Raw genomic sequence first — 20,900 nt, forward strand, 5'->3', positions numbered from 1 at the left:
GCTCACAGTCCATTCCCTCACCCAGCAGAGTTTTTACTTTGGCCTCAACATCTTCTCCCTCCGCTTGCGACAGTCCCACAATTACCAACGACACGTCAGGATCAAACTGCTTGCCCTTAGCTTTTTCCCTTAGCAGTTTCCATCTGATCCATTCTGGAACAGAGAATTCCCACTTCCAGATCCAATGCGTGTTGCATCTCCTTAACCGCTTTAGCCACCTCGCGCTTGAATACTTCTTTACTCTCACTAATAAGTTTTTCCATGGACTCACGTAGACTTTCCATTTTATCATTCATTTGTTTTTCAATTGTAGTCTGCATAGTGTCCATTTTTGCGCTATGCGCACGTAATTCATTCATTAAAACCGCGTGGTCGCTATCGGCGTCTTTCTTACGGTGTCAGACAGACAGATTGATTGATTCTCTAAGGGTGGGTTCTCTTCATGTAAAATCTATCATGTCAATTATTTTCTCTATTATATTATCTCTATTCTAATGTCTCTGCTCTATTAATGTCAATTCCACAGGGAAAGATATAAATCACCAGAGCCCAGCTGTGTGTCCATGAGGAGTGACCAGTCTACTGACAGACTAATAAACCTTAAGGGAAGACAAACATCAGCTGATCTGAGGTACAACATTTCTGTAGATAGATAGATAGATGGATGGATGGATGGATGGATGGATGGATGGGTGTATGGATAGATGGATGGATGGGTGGATGGATGGATGGGTCGATGGATGGATGGATGGATGGGTGGATGGGTAAATGGATGGATGGATGGGTGAATGGATGGATATATGGACGTGTTGATGGATGGGTGGATAGATGGATGGATGGATGGATGGATGGATGGGTGGATGGGTGGATGGGTAAATGGATGGATGGATGGGTGAATGGATGGATATATGGACGTGCTGATGGGTTGATGGATGGGTGGATAGATGGATAGATGGATGGGTGGGTGAATGGATGGATATATGGATGGGTTGATGGATTCATAACAGCGCGTGTCCTCTGGCGCAGAGCTGAGAAGAGCAGAGCAAGTGTTTCCAGTTGTTTCTTATGGAAGCTCAATTTCAATGAGAATTAATTGAAAATGCTCTGCTCTGCACCATTATGAATTGCCTTGCGCAATTTCGAATTAGTAATTTAAAAGCGAGGTGCAAAAGAGGTCCTTCACCCCCGATGATACTGGTATTACCGGTGTTGTCACATGACGATTAACCAGTGCGAAAATTTCTCGTCATCACATCCCCATGGATGGATGGATGGGTCGATGGATGGGTCGATGGATGGATGGATGGGTGGATGGGTAAATGAATGGATGGATGGATATATGGACGTGTGGATGGATGGATGGATGGGTGGGTGAATGGATGGATGGGTAGATGGATGGGTGTATGAGTGAGTGTGTGAATGGGTGAATGTGAGGCAAATTGTAAAGCGCTTTGGTGACCATTGGGTCTGTGAAAGCGCTATATAAATGCAGTCCATTTACCATGGGTGGATTGTTGGATGGATGGATGGGTGGGTGGGTGAATTGTTGGATGGATGGATGGGTGGGTGGGTGGATTGTTGGATGGATGGATGGGTGGGTGGGTGGATTGTTTGGATGGATGGATGGATGGATGGATGAATGGATGGATGGATATATTGATGGGTGGATGGATGGATGGATGGGTGGATGGATGGATGGTCGATGGATGGATGGGTAAATGAATGGATTGATGGATGGATGGATGGGTGGATGGATGGGTGGATGCATGAGTGGGTGGATGGGTAAATGGATGGATGGATGGATGGGTGAATGGATGGATATATGGACGTGTGGATGGGTGGATAGATGGGTGGATGGATGGATAGATGGGTGGATGGATGGATGGATGGATGGATGGATTAACCGGTGCGAAAATTTCTCATCATCACATCCCTGGTTGCTACGTGTAAACGTCTGGAGTATTTATTTGACAAATATTACATCTAAGACACTTCGTCTGCAATAAAGAAAACAAACACTGTGCATGAGCTTTAATGGGAATCAGACGTTGTCTGACTTGACGGCTGTTTTCATCTTCCCCTCTGACTGCAAGCGACAAATCTCACCAATCAGTAAAGCCGGAGTCGAACACACCTATAAACTAGATTAGTGCTTCTCAATCTTGTCCTGCAGACCCTACCGCTACATGTTTTGTGTCTCCCTCAACAGACAAAGATCAGACCCACCGAAGTCCAGCTGTGTGTCCATGAAGAGAGACCAGTCTATGAGAGAGCCAGTAACACTCAAGGAAAGACACACATCAGCTGATCTGAGGTACAGCATTTCTGTCTAGAGAGACTCACCAAAATTCTGAATATGTATTTGAAATCTTGAGCCAATCATCTCTTCCTCTTCTCTACCATTTTTATTGTGAAAACATAATAAACATAAACGAAATTCATATGTTGAAGGATACAGAACATCTATGCAGATGATACAATTATATATGTCTCAGCAAAAACCCCTCAGATTGCAGCTGAGATGCTTTCAAAAGAACTGGACGGGGTATCACAGTGGCTCCGAAATAATCATCTAACCCTAAACTATGATAAGACAGTCTCTATGTGCTTTTCAATAAAAAGAAAGGTAAATGAAAATTTTAGAATAAAGATTGATGATAAGGAGATAGATGAGGTACATGAATTAAAATTTTTAGGGGTTATTTTAGATTCTCATCTTAAGTTTGATAGACATGTAAGGAAACTATGCAGATCTGTCAGGACAAATCTAAACTGCTTCCGATTAATAAGACAATATATACCCCTTAAGGCAGCACAGCAGTTTATGCATTCTATGATATTTTCTCATTTATCGTATTGCATAACTGTGTGGGGTCAGGCCAACCAAACAACAATTACACCCATTAGGTCATTATATAAACAGGCACTAAAAGTAATGGACCAGAAATCTGTAAGATGGCATCACTGCATCATTCTAAGGAAGCATAATATATTGAGTTTTGACAGTTTTGTCAGTTTTTCATTTTTAAAACTAACTTTTAAGTGTGTGAGCAACCTTGCACCAGAAATATTCTGTCAACTAGTAGAGAAACAAAAAAGCGTAATAAGATCTAGAGGCACAATAAGTGGAAACTGTATAGCTGCAAAACGTAGAACAACATTTGGTCAGACATCATTTTCAGTAAGAGGCATACATTTCTGGAACGCTTTACCATCTGAAATTAAAACATTGATAGAAACTCAAGGTTTTTAATACACATTTAAAGCAATGGCTGAAACAGAAACAACTTTGTGAACACTGACTGTACAGGATACAACACAATGCATACAAACATAATGTTGCATAATGTTAGCACGCATATGCAGCCTTTTGTGTTTTTGAATGGTTAAATCTGCCAGATTGTTTTATAGTTTTATATCTACTTAAGCCCATATTTTTTTCATGTATGGGATGTATTTGTTGTATGTCTTTTAATAGTTACATATCTTACATTCAATACTCTGTAATTTCTGTTTTATTTCATAAGCCTAACCAGGGACAGAGGTTGCAAATTAGTCATGGCTAGAAACCTGTATGCGTGGCATCTACTTTGTATTTAATATAAAGCAATGTTTTATGCATTTGTCCCTGTCAAATAAATCTTAAAATAAAAATAAAATAACAACTTACTGAAATGTATTTATAATAAATGTGTTTTATTTCCCAAAGCACATTTAAATCAAATCTGCTGAAGAAGTTTCAGTGTGTGTATGAAGGAACAGCAAAGCAGGGAAACCCAACACTCCTGAATGAGATCTACACAGAGCTCTACATCACAGAGAGTGAAAGTGGAGAGATCAATAATGAGCATGAGGTGAGACAGATTGAGACACAATCCAGGAGAGAAGCAACAGAGGACACACCGATCAAATGCAATGACATCTTTAGACCTTTACCTGGACAAGACAAACCCATCAGAACTGTGCTGACAAAGGGAGTCGCTGGCATTGGGAAAACAGTCTCTGTGCAGAAGTTCATTGTGGACTGGGCTGAAGGGAAAGAGAATCAGGACGTCCAGCTCATATTCCCACTTCCTTTCAGAGAGCTCAACTTGAAGAAGGACAAAACACTCAGTCTTTCAGATCTTCTTCATGTCTTTTTCCCTGAAACAAAAGAAATGGAAATATCCAGTGGTGCATATAAAGTGTTGTTCATCTTTGATGGTCTGGATGAGTGTCGTCTGTCTCTGAACTTTAAGAACAAAGTGAAACTGTGTAATATATCTGAATCAGCCTCAGTGGACGAGATGCTGATGAACCTCATTGAGGGGAATCTGCTTCCCTCGTCTCTCATCTGGATCACCTCCAGACCAGCAGCAGCGGATCTCGTCCCCTCTGAGTGTGTCCATCGAGTGACTGAGGTACGAGGCTTCAATGAGCCACAGAAGGAGGAATACTTCAGGAAGAGAATCAGTGATCAGAGTCTGGTCAATACAATCATCACACACCTGAAGTCCTCGAGGAGCCTCCACATCATGTGCCACATCCCAGTGTTCTGCTGGATCTCAGCCACTGTTCTAGAGGAGATGTGCAGTGAAGCAGAGAGAGGAGAGATTCCCAAGACTCTCACTCAGATGTACACACACTTCCTGATCATTCAGACCAACATCAAACATGAGAAGGACTATGAGAAGAGAGTGAAAGATGAAGACATGATTCTCAAACTGGGGAAACTGGCTTTCCAGCAGCTTGTGAAAGGAAACCTGATCTTCTATGAGGAAGACCTGAGCGAGTGTGGCATTGATGTGAGTGAAGCATCAGTGTACTCAGGATTGTGCACTCAGATCTTCAGAGAGGAGTTGGGCTTGTATCAGGGGAAAGTCTTCTGCTTTGTTCATCTGAGTATCCAGGAACATCTGGCAGCTCTATATGCCCACATTTACTTTACAAACAAGAAGAGAAACGTGTTTGACAAAACCAAACAAAGACTCTTTTCTAAAATCTTACACCAGAAGAGATATGTTTCATTATCTAAGCTGCATCAGAGAGCTGTAAATAAGGCCTTCAAGAGTAAGAATGGACATCTGGACCTCTTCCTGCGTTTCCTTCTAGGTCTCTCATTGGAGTCCAATCAGACTCTCTTACGAGAACTACTGACACAGACTGGAAGCTGCTCCTACAACAAAGAGGAAACAGTTCAGCTCATCAAACAGAAGATCAGGGAGAATCGCTCTCCAGAGAGATCCATCAATCTGTTCCACTGTCTGAAAGAACTGGATGATGATTCATTGATATAGAACATCCAAGATTATCTGAAATCTGAAGAAATAGGAGGAACCAAACTCTCCTCTTCACAGTGGTCAGCTTTGGTTTATGTGTTGCTGACATCAGAGCAGAAGATGGATGTTTTTAATCTGAAAAGGTTTATTGGAGCACAAAATACAGCAGATGAAGTTCTTCAGAAGCTGCTACCTGTGGTTAAAGAATCCAGATCAGTTCAGTAAGTCACACTGACAACAATCATTACACTGATAAAACATGATCACATTTATGTTTAGCATGTGCTTTCGTACCTAAGCAATACTGTAAAAGGAGAAATTCATATATATCACATCATTTATATCAGTGTTTCTTGAACTGAGAGTCTGAAGAGTGTCATTGTACTCTACAGGTTGAGGGATTGTGGTGTTACAGATGAAGGTTGTGCTGCTCTGACTTCAGCTCTGAGATCAAACCCCTCACACCTGAGAGAACTGGATCTGTCTGAGAATAAAGTAGGAGATTCTGGAGTCAAGCAGCTTTCTGATATACTGAAGGATCCTCACTGTAAACTGGAGATACTCAGGTAAGATTTTATAAATGTCTCATTTGGTAAATAATGATTGTCATAAAAAAAATCTACTGTCAAATTACTAATGGGACTGTTGCTTTTATTTTCATTAGATTCTTTCCAATGTGTCTGACATTATTTTACAACATTAATGATAGTATAAACATGACTGCATGATGTAAAGATGTGACAACCGTGCTCATATGCAGATATGTTGATGATTTTTGGTTACTTGCATAAAAAATGAATATTCGGTAACACTTTATTTTAAGGTGTCATTGTTAGAGTGTAATTATATATTTAAGTACTGAGTAATATTAGGCAACTACATGTACTTACTATAGGGTTAGGTTAGGGTAGGATTAGGATTTGGTAGAGGGCAGTGCCGCATTAAGCCTTTGTGGGTCCCTGGGCTGACACCCCCCCACCCCCACCCCAACCAATTCAAGTGTGCATTCTGTGCAATCAAACAAATACTGTATAAAGAAGCGCATGTTATACTCGTGAAATAAAAATAAACAAACAAACAAAAAGCGCAATTCATAATCCCATAGTAGGTTAAAAATGATGTACATAAATTAAAAAATATTATCCAGTAATAATCTTGTAAATCATAAACAGCCCAGCAAATAAAATTAATTAAAAATCACTCACCACCAAATGGGCTTCTTCCTGCTCTTCTTCAAAGAGAATTCCTCAATAAAATCCTTGAAATCAAGTTGACGTAGAATGTCGTACTCACTTGACATCACTGTCAAACAGTTCTGCCTTTGTTCATGCATGGATGTCCTCAGTTTATTTTTTAGTCCCAGTTTTGAAAACGACCTCTCTCCTAAAGCATTTGACACAGGGAGGGTGAGAAAGATCCTTAACGCAATTTCAACATTGGGAAACGCACACTGGAGCTGCTTTTCTTTGAGGATAAGCATTACATTTCTAGGCAAGAGGTCATTGGTCAGGGAGCAGCAAAACACAATAAACTGAATGACTTCATCATCTAAATGCTCCTGTAGATCTTCACAGTATTAATGTAGGAGACTCCGACAGGCCGTGCTCATCTCTTCAGTGGGCATGCCTTTTAGACGGGTTAAAAAGACCCAGTACCACAGTAGCAGTATTAACATTAAGTGACATGGCATCTGACGCACAGAAGCCAATGGCACATGTCACTGCGTATTGGCACATCCGGTCTTCGTTGGCTTGTGCCAGTGGATAGTGGCATGTGTCACTGACACTATCGCGACACACTTACACTGACATGACACCTGACTGACACCGAGTTGCAGTACATGTCACCCTGCGTTGTGACACCTCCAGTAGTGACTGACAGATTAATCGAGCACTTATACTGACGTAATTGTGACACAAAATCCTTAATAAATAGCTATTTGGATATGATCCAAATGTAAATCAAATAAATTGATATTTGATATTTTAATATCAATTAAACGCATTAAGTCAGTAATATTTTTTTCAAATCAGGTGCGTCAGATGCCATGTCACTTACTGTATGGCTCGTTTCCACTGAGTGGTACGGTACGGTACGCAATTATTTGCGTTTCCACTGTCAAAAGTTGTGAATGGTACCAAAACGCCGAACCGTACCGTACCACTTTTTGGGTACCCTTCCGTTGGGGTGCCTAGCACAGTGGTACGGTACTAAAGGGTGGAGCTAGACTCACTGCAGAATGTAGATTAGTTGACAGAGTATCGTCACTTGCGCGTGCTACAAGGGGAATGGCAACATTAGACGCTGCATTTTTTAATATACAGTTGAAATATAATACTACTGTTATTGTGTCACGAAATGTAGTTTTAAGAGTTTTTCAGGTGAGAATGTAGTTGTTTAAAGCTCAAATCTATCTGTGGTTTATTTATAAAGATTTATGATAATTAGATCCAGGTTATGAGATCCATTCCAGGCGATCACCGGGCGCTTGGTGCTCATGTTGTCCGCCTGGAACAGCCTTTCCTCGGCTAGACGTTCTGACGTTTGCCGCTGACTCTGATGTCTCTGTAGTGGTAATTCATCTTGTGTAGCAGGTGATCTTCCGTCTCATGAATCTATAATTCATTCCCTGGTCAATCGTTTTGGCTGAGGGCTAAGTGAAGATTCATATATTTAGGCTATTTAACTTTACCGTTGTAACGTCAGAATAGAGCGCTGAATTTGTATATTTGACTGAATTGTTTGCTTTTTTTATTATTGTATAGCTTCTTGTACCTTTTACTTATACTTTTAGAATGGCTATTATTGATCAAATTTATATTTAAAAAAAAGAGATAGGGTTGAGTTTTGTCATTTTTTTTAAACAGTTTTTCTCAGTCGCTTTGGTGCATTTCTCACATCACTATTTACATTTCCAGACCAGTTAATGCAGTTCTCAAAACAATTTGTAAAAACTGCAAAACCTAGTTGATAACCTGCAAAAGCGTGTCACTTGCTCAAAATGGATAGCACATTCCTCAAAAGCAAGTATTCATGTCAATGAAAGTGTCAGTGTCATCAAGATGAAAAGTCCTGACACCATTGTTTATGAACAAGATAGTCAAATGGCTTTGTCATGTTTTCATTATGACAGTTTATTCTGTAAATGTTTTCTAATGCAAAAAAGTCCAATCTTGGTGACACTACCTTACAATGCTCAAGACAGCACTATATACTATTTGCACAGCCATTTGAAAACTACAGTAAAGTTACACATTACTGTATTTAGTGAGGTAACTGAGTACAAGACACTGAATATGTATGTTTCACATTTTTACTGCATATGCTCATTGCAAATCTAATTTGTTCACAGCATTGTGCAAAAGAAAAAATACACCCTTATTTACAACAAACATAAACTCCCTTTGACTACTGCAGTAGTTTCCGGTTCCCCCCCCCCCCCCCTTGTACTATTATTTATTTTATATATTTTTTTACTCAATAATGGATATGATTTAAAATGTAGCGAAGTACAATACTTCAATCACAACGTACTTAAGTTAAAGTAAAATTACAGATTTTTAAAACGACATAAAAAAGCAGAAGTACACAAAATAACTACTCAATTATGTAACTCGAGTAAATGTAATCATTACTTTACACCTCTGATCAGTTGTATGATCATTAGTCTCGTTGTCTTTTATTATTTCGGCAGTCAACTTCTATGAGTTCTTCTGATTTTTTTTTAAAGAAAAAAGTAAGCTTGGGGTTACTTAATTTCTCCGGGTTTTTTTGTTCCTGCTCTTTCTCTTTTTAGCGCCACTGTCATATTTTCTAACATTTTCGTTCGACATGTTGAGGTGACGATGTCCTCCTGTATGGACTGCGTGTCCGCTGTGACTCTTGATTCAGGTGTGTGACATGACAACGGTGCTCTACGTATGCTTAATACCTCCATCAAAATGTTTTCTGGGCTGCAGCCCATGTTGCCCATTAGGATAACACAGTCTTGGTTGAGGGTTAGTTGCATGTAATACTGCATAATTTACTGTTATTACTATGGTAGGTACATATAACATATGTAACAAGGACGCTGTTAAATAAAGAGCTATTGAATATTCTTGCAATTTTTATCAAATGGAAACTAACCCGCTCGAGCAGTTTGTAGAAGCGGGTCTGAACCTTAGACTGGACCTGTTAATGGTGCCGTAGATTAAGAGTCTGATTGTGAAGTTCCTGCTGATCTGAGCTGTAGATCCTGAACTGAGAGACTGAAGAGTGTCATTGTTCTCTACAGGTTGAGTGATTGTGGTGTGACAGATGAAGGTTGTGCTGCTCTGACTTCAGCTCTGAGATCAAACCCCTCACACCTGAGACAACTGAGTCTGACTGGGAATAAAGTAGGAGATTCTGGAGTCAAGCAGCTCTCTGATCTTCTGAAGGATCCTCACTGTAAACTGGAGATACTCAGGTAAGATTTTATAAATGTCTCATTTGGTAAATAATGATTGTCATAAAAAAAAACTACTGTCAAATTACTAATGGGACTGTTGCTTTTATTTTCATTAGATTCTTGCCAATGTGTCTGACATCATATTACAATATTAATGATAGTATAAACATGACTGGATGATGTAAAGATGTGACAACTATGTTCATATGCAGATATGTTGATGATTTTTGGGATACTTGCATAAAAAATGAATATTCGGTAACACTTTATTTTAAGGTGTCATTGTTACAGTGTAATTATATATTTAAGTGCTGAGTAATATTAAGCAACTACATGTACTTACTATAGGGTTAGGGTAGGATTAGGATTTGGTAGAGGTTTATTTGCATGTTATTCTGCATAATTCACTGTTATTACTATGGTACAGATGTGGCCATTAAGAATGCAAATTTTTACCCGCGGAATGCCGATCAACCCTGTCAGCCTCTTTTTTAGAATTTAAATAAATCTGTAGTGCTTCCCAGAATATCCACCAGGTGGCGCATGGAAGAACACACTGTATCTATAGGCAGGGGTGCACATAACTTTTTCAGTGAGTTACTCAGGTGAGTACCAGGAGATGGTGTTTGGTACTCACCCCATATGTAGCGTGGTCTTAAGTGCAGTCCTCCTCAGTGTAGAAGCTGTCAATCATTACGTCACATTCCTGTTTTTATAGCATCAAATAACTAACTAAAGACCAAACTTAGATAAACTTTTAAAAAACGAACACTTAAATTTACATCAGCGTGAAAAAAAAAAACTACCTAAAATGACAGAAAACATCTTTGGAAAAAATTTAATTTGAAGTGTAATTTGATTGTTTAGTTCATTAGACTTCATGGTGAGGACTTTGAACAACTCACTGTCAGCCGATATTTTGTCAGTCAAAAATAGTCGATCTCCGAATGCAACTTAACAGGGAGGAGAGTAAAGATGAAAAGCTCCTAAAGCTTCGTTACATATAAATTCACGGATAATTTGTTGTTTTGTCGTAAGTGAAAAACAATATTGATCTTGTATTTGAAAAAGGATCCTCATATAAGAAACAATACTAAAATTCAGAGTCAGTTCATTCGCATTCGGAGTTCGACTATTTTTTACTGACAAAAATGCCGGTGTTACTGTTCTGGCTGACACAGACACAGTGAGTTGTTCACAATCTTTCTTTTTAGTAAACTCTGTGTACACAAACAATGTTCTCAATGCTCGAGTTCATGTGTAGAGCCCCTGGTGATACTTCCAGCAAAGTTTCATGTTGTGTCGAGCCTTCTTAGTGTTTTAAAAATAGCGATTTTTGATGCTATCATATATGCCTAACGTTACGTGCCCCTAGCTCTCCCATTCAAAAGGCAATTTGACCGAAAACGAAAATACGGTCAAACTTAAAAGTGGCGTTTCCATTCCAATTATGCTTTGCCTCGGGTAGATTAACAAAAAGACCCTAGGTTGCATTTTGGCGACAGTTACCCTTTAAGTACGCAAAGGCGCATAATAACACAAGTGGCATTACGCATTTCTGATTTATGTCCCGCATGCGTACCTGCGTACCAGTTATGTCCACCCCTGTCTATAGGCCAGACCAAATTGCTCGGAAACACTTTGGAATTATTCGTCTGATTGTTAAATATGCTTATAGATTATTACAGTACATACATTTTAAAAATAGAATTAACATCATTATCAGTGTCTGAAAAATTAACTGCATGTAATGTTGTGATTGTGAGAAACCCACAATAAAATATAAATAAAATCTTATTAGACCCAATATTTGATATGGCAATATGGACCTTGAAAAATCTATTTACACATGAGTGCAGATCATTATTTGATGTTCTTTGTAAACACAGTGTTGTTGCTGTTGTTCAAATTTAAAGATGCCTGAGCATACATTCAAAAAGACGAAGTGCAACAGAGAATTTAGTGTAGGCCTAGGTTATAAGTTAGCCTAAAAACATATCATTATCCAATGATGAAGCAAACATCAATCATGTATTTTACAATAGATCTTTCATGATGAATTTTGGTAAACGCGCTTTAAAATTATGTTCATAATAATGAGATGAGATGTCTTAAATTCAGTCATAGGCGTAATTTGCGAGTTGGACACGTGGGACATGTCCCCACCTTTATTTCTAAATCAAGTGGTCAAAGTGTGCGTTGCCACTGCGATCAGTGGCGCAGATACAGTGTGTTCTCTTGTGGCGTGCGCACACTGTCTCTCTTGACTCGAACGCACGCTTCAATCTATCAATTTATGCGTTGCGGAGACTCTCTATTCGTTCCGGTGAAATCACAAAACAAATTACACACAAACATGTCCCTGCTTGACATACACTTACTGATGAACTGTTTTAAAGAGAAGAAGAAAAAAACTATACGAGTGCGGATTAGAACCCAGAACCTCTGACACGCTTGGCAAAAGTTTTACCTCTAGACCATTAAAGTAACTTACACATGTACAACTCGCAGATCCATGGATTTATTCACGCGGAAATTCTCGGCACTAACAATATATATTGGTAGATCTCAATAAACAACTAATGAAACCGAATGTACTATTGTATTGAAACCGTAATGTTATTGTACACATATATTGTACATATATCTGATTTAGCATTGTATTAGCCTAATATTGTTAAATATTATGATAATTTTAAATAACTTTCTATTTTCCGTTTCACTCAGAACGACTTATTTTAAAATGTAATTTGTTCCTGTGATCGAAGCTAAATTTTCAGCATCATTACTTTTAGTGTCACGTGATACTTCAGAAATCACTCTAATATGATGATTTGATGCTAAAAAAAAACATTAATTATTATTATCAATGTTGAAAACAGTTGTGTAGGCTACAATTTTTACAGGATTCTGCGATGAATAAAGTTCAGAAGAACAGCATGTATTTGAAAAAGAATCTTTTGTGACATTATAAATGTCTTTACTCTAACTTTATATCAATTTAATTCATCCCTGATGAATAAAAGTATTTATTTATTTTATTCCCCCCAAAAATAAAATAAAAATTCTTACTGACCTGAAACTTTTGAACGGTAGTGTTTAATGTTACAAAAACTTTTGATTTCAGATAAATGCTGTTCTTTTGACATTTCTATTCATTAAATAATCCTGGAATAAAAATGTAAATAACTGTTTTCAACATTGTTAATAATGAGAAATGTTCCTTGAGCATCACCATATTATATATCACATCATATCATTCGATCCATCCAACTGTGGCATTCAGTCATATTTCATTTCGCAGCGTTGAGCATTATAACCAATCACACGCGTTTCTGTTGAATGTGATTGGCCAATCAGAGGCGTTCAGATCAGTCATCGCTGAAACGAAGAGTTGTGTTCAGTGCTCTCTGTCTGAATTCTGACTGAAATTCGGGAATTCTCCCATTATAAACAACAAAGAGCAGATTCGATGTAAGAGATTCATGTCGCAGTGTCGTCAGCTTCCGTGATTTTAACGGGAGTGTTTTCTGAGAGTGCTTAAACTTGCGCAATAGGCCAATGGTCACATCTGCTCCCTTTCTGGATACAGTTAATGTTAATATAATTTATTCATCATGCTGATAAGATTATGAGATGTCTTCATTTTCTAATGCTTAAAACGCAGTAAAATAATTAATAAATGGTTCTAGGATTGTTTAATCTGTGCAGCCAGAATATTGCAATCAGTTTCCCCAAACACAAAAACATTTTATCTAGGCTAGTATCTATTAAACGACATTAATAATAATTGTTACAATATCAAGTGATATTACATATTTGGGACAATATCTTAGTTTTTCATCTGTTGAGAGGTGATCCAAATATTCGTGGCTTAAAACAGAGCGAAATTGCACGCTTGTGCAGCGTCTCTACGGTGAAGCTAAGCCGCCATTTTGGTCCATTGTTTATCCCTTCAGGCCACCGCACAGGTCACGTGACCGAACTGAAAACTACGAATAGACTGAATGGGCACTTAGTAGATGAAAGAAAAATACATTAATAAGTGGTTCTGAGTGAAACGAAAAAAAAGAAGAAATTCGTGTCCGTAAACACAATTCAACAAACTACATTTCGTGACTAGGCACAAATTGCCTTGAGATCAGGCTGAAATGTTAGATGGAGACTTCTGCGTTATCTTTGTTATCACTTTGTTTATTGTATTCGTTGTAGGCCTATTTCTATATGTTGATGAATATTATGATATTATAATATGGTAACAATAAATATACAAGGTTATAACCACTGTTCACTTTAGTGGCATGCAGCTAACGTTATATATATATATATATATATATATATGAATAACAGGAGGGGCCCACTTACTAAGAAATTAATGCTGCTAAAAATATATATATATCTTAATGTTTCCCAGTGTGTAGCCACAAACAATAAAATCAGGAATAAACTTTTATACCTTTATATATGGTTTAGGAAACCCAGAAAAAATAAACAGAACAATGCATTTATATGAACATAAATTGAAATGAAAGCAGTCCAACGAATGAAAGCAGGATCCGCACAGATGTTCTGCAAAGTAAGACTTAATCAATAGAAAAAAAATGACAATGAACAAAAAAATCTAAGCTAATCAGTTCAAGGTTGTAGTTGAGTGATTCTTTGGGTAAGTATGGAATCACTACAATAAAAGTTGAAATAGTCAATGTTTAGGATGATGTCGAAGTCCCAATAGCCCTTCAAGTGCTCTTCCAAATATCCAAGAAAAACAAGATAGCCCACAGAGTCACATGGCGAGTTAGGATATTTGATAATCCACAAGGCAGTGAGAGAACCATCCATCGGGTAGAAACCACTTGATGTCCATATCAACCTTACATACCGTATTTCTTTCCCCGGGCCGCGAAGAAACAAGGAACCAGCACCAGCCAAGATAAAATGAGACCGAGAGGATGAGCTGATCGAGATATTTAGGCAGTACATGAAGTTTCAGAGACATTTCAACACTTACCATGACAAACTATAGTACATCATTACAAAGATCGAATACTCAGGCTTCAGTATTTGTAACAAATACACAAACATATTAGATCAAAATAAATCAGTAGTGTAGGCCTGGCTACATGTATTACCACTTTCAAAAAATAAAAGCTTTGACATGACCATTTTGTCATTGTTGTCTTCATTGAATTAAACTAAAACCTTATTATTTCTATTTATTTTATGTTTTGCTGGGGAAATACATATTAGAAAGATTCTTCTAAAAAAAGGCTGAAATATATTTCACTTAAACATGATCTGAGCTGTAGATCCTGAACTGAGAGACTGAAGAGTGTCATTGTTCTCTACAGTTTGAGGGGTTGTGGTGTTACAGATGAAGGTTGTGCTGCTCTGACTTCAGCTCTGAGATCAAACCCCTCACACCTGAGAGAACTGAGTCTGTCATGGAATAAAGTAGGAGATTCTGGAGTCAAGCAGCTCTCTGATCTACTGAAGGATCCTCACTGTGAACTGGAGATACTCAGGTAAGATTTTATAAAAGTCTCAACGTCGTCTGTTTTTCTCCTGTGGTGAATAATGAAAGATATACAAAAATAAAATATAGAAAACAAGTTTACCATGAAGTAACTGAAAAGGATATTTAATCTTCAGTAGATTCTTTCCAAACCTTCTGAGGTCATTTTACGTTTCATAGTTTTTGATATTTATAAACATGATTGGATGATGTGATTAAGAGTCTCTTCCTGATTGTGAAGTTTCTGCTGATCTGGGGCCGTATTCACAAAGAATTTTAAGGGTAAAAGTAGCTCCTAACTGGCGAATTTAGGAGCAACTCCTAAAAATAATGGGCGTGTCACTCCTAACTTTAGGACTCCTAATTTTTTTCACTAAGAGTAATTCACGAAGCATTTTAGCCCTAAAAGTAGCACCTAAGTCTGGGACAGCTTAAAAGAAGTCGAGAGGACTCCTAACTCACTAAGACCAATTCACAAAGGATTGTAGCGCATTATACCACCGCCTCTCGCAGTCGTCCCGGGTCCGCGACACAAGCGGGAATGCTGCATTGATCTGCAAACAAATCCTCTCCCATGTGTTTTGCTTGATATCCCAGTGCCGAATTTCCCATTTATCTTTTTTTTTTTCAGCACCAACTGAGCCAGCAGCAGTAATGGTTTGTTCACAAAGAACGCGAATTTAATTATTTGCGCGAGTAGATTACATACAAAGTCAATGCAAATAGGCAAATAGACGCATCATTCGCGCCGGGCGTCCCGAATGACGCGAATTGGGCGACGCGTTTGCCGCGAATGTCTTCCGCGCAAGTTGAAAAATTTTAACTCGAGTGAATGTTCAAGCGTCTAACTAGAAGCGATAGACGCGTATTTGACGCTCTATTCGCGTTCGGTGTGAACACACCATAACTGATCCTGCGTCCATGGGCTTTCTTTTCCGTTTTGGCGAGTTCATCCACCGTCATTCAACTACATTACTTCAATAGGAGCAACATTTCCTTGCTTTAAGTAGTCTATTTAGGCTAATAGGATGTCAATTAATGTGTTAATGCAAGTGTCATTTTTCATTATTAGGCAAGTGGAGGTTTTCATTGGGGTATTAGGCTACCTTGATTTTAATTCACAACTTTTTTTCTCTCTCTGCTTTTTTAGAATTACACTTCACTGGGGCCTGCACAAACATGATATGCATTTCGATGACATTACTATTATTATTTTGTGTAGGACAGACATATTTAGATGTCGTGATTCCATGATTTGTTGCATCTGTGTTGTGTTCCGCATGATGGCCCTGTCATCTAACAACCAATCACCGTGATCACTGCGAGGAAGCTCGTGCATGAGAATTGACGTCATCCATAGCAACAAAGACTCACTCTTAGTTTAGGAGTTGTCATTTTTCCTTACTAAAGGCCTGTTCACACCGGGACGAATTTCGCGCACGATATTCATCGACGTTTAACGCCTCGTGACTAAACAAAGGGCGCCAATGTAAATGTGTACACCGACACGGAAAACGCCACGCATAAAAGCGTAATTTTTTTAAAAACGCCTCGGGTTCGTTTTTTTAGTTTGACGCACCGCGTCAAAAACTATCCGACCAATGAGATTGGCGCTTTTGCTCACGTGTCTGGAGCTTCTGAAGTTACAGTAAAACACAACTTGGGGGCGCTCAGACACAAAACGGTCTTGCGGAGCACACATACGTAACGGCGAAGAAGATATACGCCACGTAGCGTCTACACTGCCGGGAAGAAATAAGACGAGGAAGATGCAAGGCTAGATGAATGTAGAGCCGCTGGTCTCGTTGCTGTCGGAACATAAAGAACTATATGACAAACGCGACAGCGACTACAAAAATCTTGATAAAAGAGAATGTTATGGAGTGGTATTGCAGAGCAAATGGGCGCCATCTAATGTCAGGGAATGAATTTGCATGTTCACTCGGCTCATCGTCAGCCAAAATCGCTTGGGTGTGAACACAAAAAAGGCGTTGAAAAACGCTGACGAATAACACGCGCCGATATTCGTCCCGGTGTATACGAGCCTTTAGAGTAGGTCTGAAAGGTGTTGTGAATAACTTTTAAGAGAAAACTCCTAGCTAAAATATTTTAGTGCGATTTAGGAGTACTCCTAGTGGTAAGATAAAATTCTTTGTGAATACGGGCCCTGAGCTGTAGATCCTAAACTGAGAGACTGAAGAGTGTCATTGTTCTCTACAGGTTGTGGGATTGTGGTGTTACAGATGAAGGTTGTGCTGCTCTGACTTCAGCTCTGAGATCAAACCCCTCACACCTGAGACAACTGGATCTGACTGGAAATAATCTAAGAAACTCAGACGTGAAGCTGCTCTCTGATTTGAAGAAGGTTCCACATAATAAACTGGAGACGCTTGAGTGAGTAGTGATTAAAACTGTTCATATTTTAATTTAAATTTAATTTATTCTTAATTTACTTTCCTTGTGATGGTGTATTACATACTAAAAACATATTTAATAAGAGTTTGATAAAAAAATTATAATAGTTAATAGCAACAATTAAATATTTTCAAGTTTCTTTTTATTTCAAACAATTAAGTATTTTGAACAATAATACATGGTTATAAATAAGGGTCAGGGTCATCATTCAGGGTGAGTTAGATGCGAAATCAAAATCTGAAATGTTTAATAACAGCTTTAACAATCATGCCTCACAGTGTTATATTATAATCTCTCACTTAATAACTTAAGTTGTTTCTTTTAGTTGTTCTAAAGGGGATAATGCAATAATGTCTGTTTTGCTTACAGGTTTTAGATGTTAGTCTGGCCTTCTCTGGATCAGCTGGTGGAGAATAAAGAGACACTTCAGACACTTTTTTTAGGGAAGGACTGCATGCCTGCGCACATATATTCAAACGCGCATCCCTATAGGATGAGCTCTTAATACGCATGTGCACGCCATCAGCGTACTCACAGGCTCACGTTTTTAAAGTTTGCGTAGAGAGAACTTAAGTTAATAACTAATGATCGTTGCGACGGAAGTGACTCAATTAAAACTAACTTTATCTGGACAATAACTTTATTCTAGATCTGCTGTAAAGCCAAAACATTCTCTGTTACTGTAATCTCCTGTTATCACTGTAAAGCTGCTGTGGAACTCTATATTGTTAAAGCGCTGTATAGATGAAGATGACTTGACTTGACTACAGACACAATCACATTCAACAGAGTCAACAGACACAAACCCACAGTGATCATCACACACACGTGTTTGGGTAACTTTACAGAGCAGCTGTATAGATGAATTAACTAAATGAATAACTATTTTACAACAGAAATGAATCACCACTGAACTTACTTAAGCTGGACTGTGACTCTATTTTCTTCTAGATCTGCTGTACAGCCGAAACTAACTTTGTTTTTCTCAGCTTTTTGCTCAAAATGTTGCTGTTTTTATGAAACTTACCCACATTCAAGTGTTGGTAAAAAAAGAAAAGCATGAAGCTATAATAAAAGTTTTCTTTCATGTTGTTTAAAAGCAGAAGGTCTGTTCTTTCTTTTGATATGTTGCATATTCAGATATTCATACAACAAAATATTATGGGGGCCATTAAAGTTTTCAGAAACGTTGGCAACGTTTTCAGAAACTCTGTCAGGGAAAGGGTTAATCTTTCAGTGACGTTCAACTGATTCAAATCAAATCTGCTGAAGTTTGTGTGTATGAAGGAACAGCTGTGTGTGTAAGAACATGTCAGTGTCTGTGATTCAGCTTCCTTCAGTTTCACATTATAATAACTCCACACCGATGGGCTTCCCGTCCTTCAGCGGTTTCTTCTTCTGCTCCTCTGACACATGAAACACACTCCTGGGTTCCGGTGACGTCATCACTCTGAATGGCAGCCTAAACAACAGCTCCTCCGGGAAAACCGATTAACTGCCCCGTAAAATTATCAGATATAACTTTTTTTAAATTCTGTTTAGCTCGAAAAGTGGGGCAAGAATGGGAAGAAGAGATGGAAACAAAAAATGCACCGCTGGAGAAACTGTGAACGAAGAAAACGCAGGGAACAGCTCTTCTTCGCAGGTACAAGATGGCGAAGCTAACGAGAGCCTTCAACCGAATGAGGCGGCAAGTTTAACAAAAGTTCTGGATGAGATAAGGGACTTTCGCAAAGACACAAAACAACAACTAACCGAAATTATCTCAGAAATCACCAGTGTTAATCAAAAATTGGCGGAGGCAGAAACGCGAATCGGAAAAGTAGAAGATCGCGTTCAAAATGTGGAGCAGGTGATGAGCAAGATGATAAAAGTCATCAATCAACAAGAAAATAAATTACTCGACCTAGAAGGGAGATCTAGAAGGGAGAACATAAGGCTCTACAATGTTCCCGAAGGATCAGAGGGCACGTCAACGGCGATGTTTGTGGAAAAGTTACTACGAGATACACTGGAGATCCCTCCGACTACGGAACTTGGCATCGAGAGAGCTCACCGCGCGCTCGCCCCAAAACCCTCCGCCAACGGGGGAGATAAACCACGGTCAATTATAATCAAATTCCACCGCTACAAAATTAAAGAAGAGATTCTGCGCAAAGCCTGGGCAAAAAAGAAGGTGTTTTTGAATGAGAGACCAATATACTTTGACCAAGATTACCCCCCGGTAATTCTTCAGAAACGCAAGGAATACTCTGAAGCTAAACGAGTATTAAAACAGAAACAGATCCGGTTTCAGACCCCGTTCCCCGCCAAACTACGCGTGTTTTATGATGACGGGACGCGACTGTACCAGTCGGCAGAGGAGGCAACCGCAGACATGAAAGATAGGGGACTTCCCATCAGTGTAATCACGCCGAGGGAGAGTCTAGCGGAGCAGCTATCCCGTACCGCCTGGGAAATGGTTAGAGGCCCGAGACAACAGGGAGCGGAAGAAGAGCGAGAGAAGAATATAAGGGAGAGACTGCAAGGTTTCAGAAGAAGGCCCCTGTCCCCTCCAGAAGAGCTTTAAGTTTGGACTAATTTCAAACTTCTGGTGAGCTAAGTAAACCTGGAAAATATGGTGCAATATTCACTTTGAGAGATATGCGGTAATGTAAATTTTTCCATTGCCTAATTTTAGTTTTTTTTCTCAAGTCATTTATTATTTATGTTGTGGACATCCCTCTCCCCAATTTAAATGAAAATATATAGAAGGGAGGAATATACAAGCTTTTTTGGTGAAATGTACACTGAACTTTCCATTTATTTTGGTGAATGCTGCAATGGGGGCCCTCGACCCACATGGGAGAGAGATTTTCCCCCACAGCTAGAAGTTCCATCTAGCTCAGTTCAGGGTCATCTATTAGAGACCCCAACCTTGGAATCATATCATTGTTTCTCATTGTTTTGTTATGTATGTTTTTTTGTTCTTGTTTATTCAGGGAGTAGATTAATTAAGTTCTGTTTAGCGGAGTTGGTTAATACATTGCTTTTAGATACATATGGTTAGGGACAAAGTTAAAATAATTTCCTTTAATGTCAACGGGATGTTGAATCCAATTAAACGAAGTAAGATTTTATCTAAAATGAAGAAAGAACAAGCGCATATAGTGTATTTACAGGAAACACATCTGAATGATAAAGAGCATGAAAAACTGAGGAGAATGGGCTTCTCTGATGTATTTTTCTCTTCATATAAATCAGGACATAGAAGGGAGTCGCTATTCTTATTTCAAACAAACTA

At 38.7% G+C, this 20,900-nt stretch overlaps 1 pseudogene; it reads left to right on the plus strand.

Moving 5' to 3' along the window:
• Positions 1–338: 338 nt before the first annotated feature.
• On the plus strand, positions 339–20,186 carry LOC130079356 (NLR family CARD domain-containing protein 3-like; annotated as a pseudogene).
• Positions 20,187–20,900: the final 714 nt, after the last annotated feature.

Source organism: Rhinichthys klamathensis, unplaced genomic scaffold (assembly GCF_029890125.1).
Source record: "Rhinichthys klamathensis goyatoka isolate OS25496 unplaced genomic scaffold, OSU_Roscu_1.1 h1tg001015l_1, whole genome shotgun sequence".
Lineage (NCBI taxonomy): Eukaryota > Metazoa > Chordata > Actinopteri > Cypriniformes > Leuciscidae > Rhinichthys > Rhinichthys klamathensis.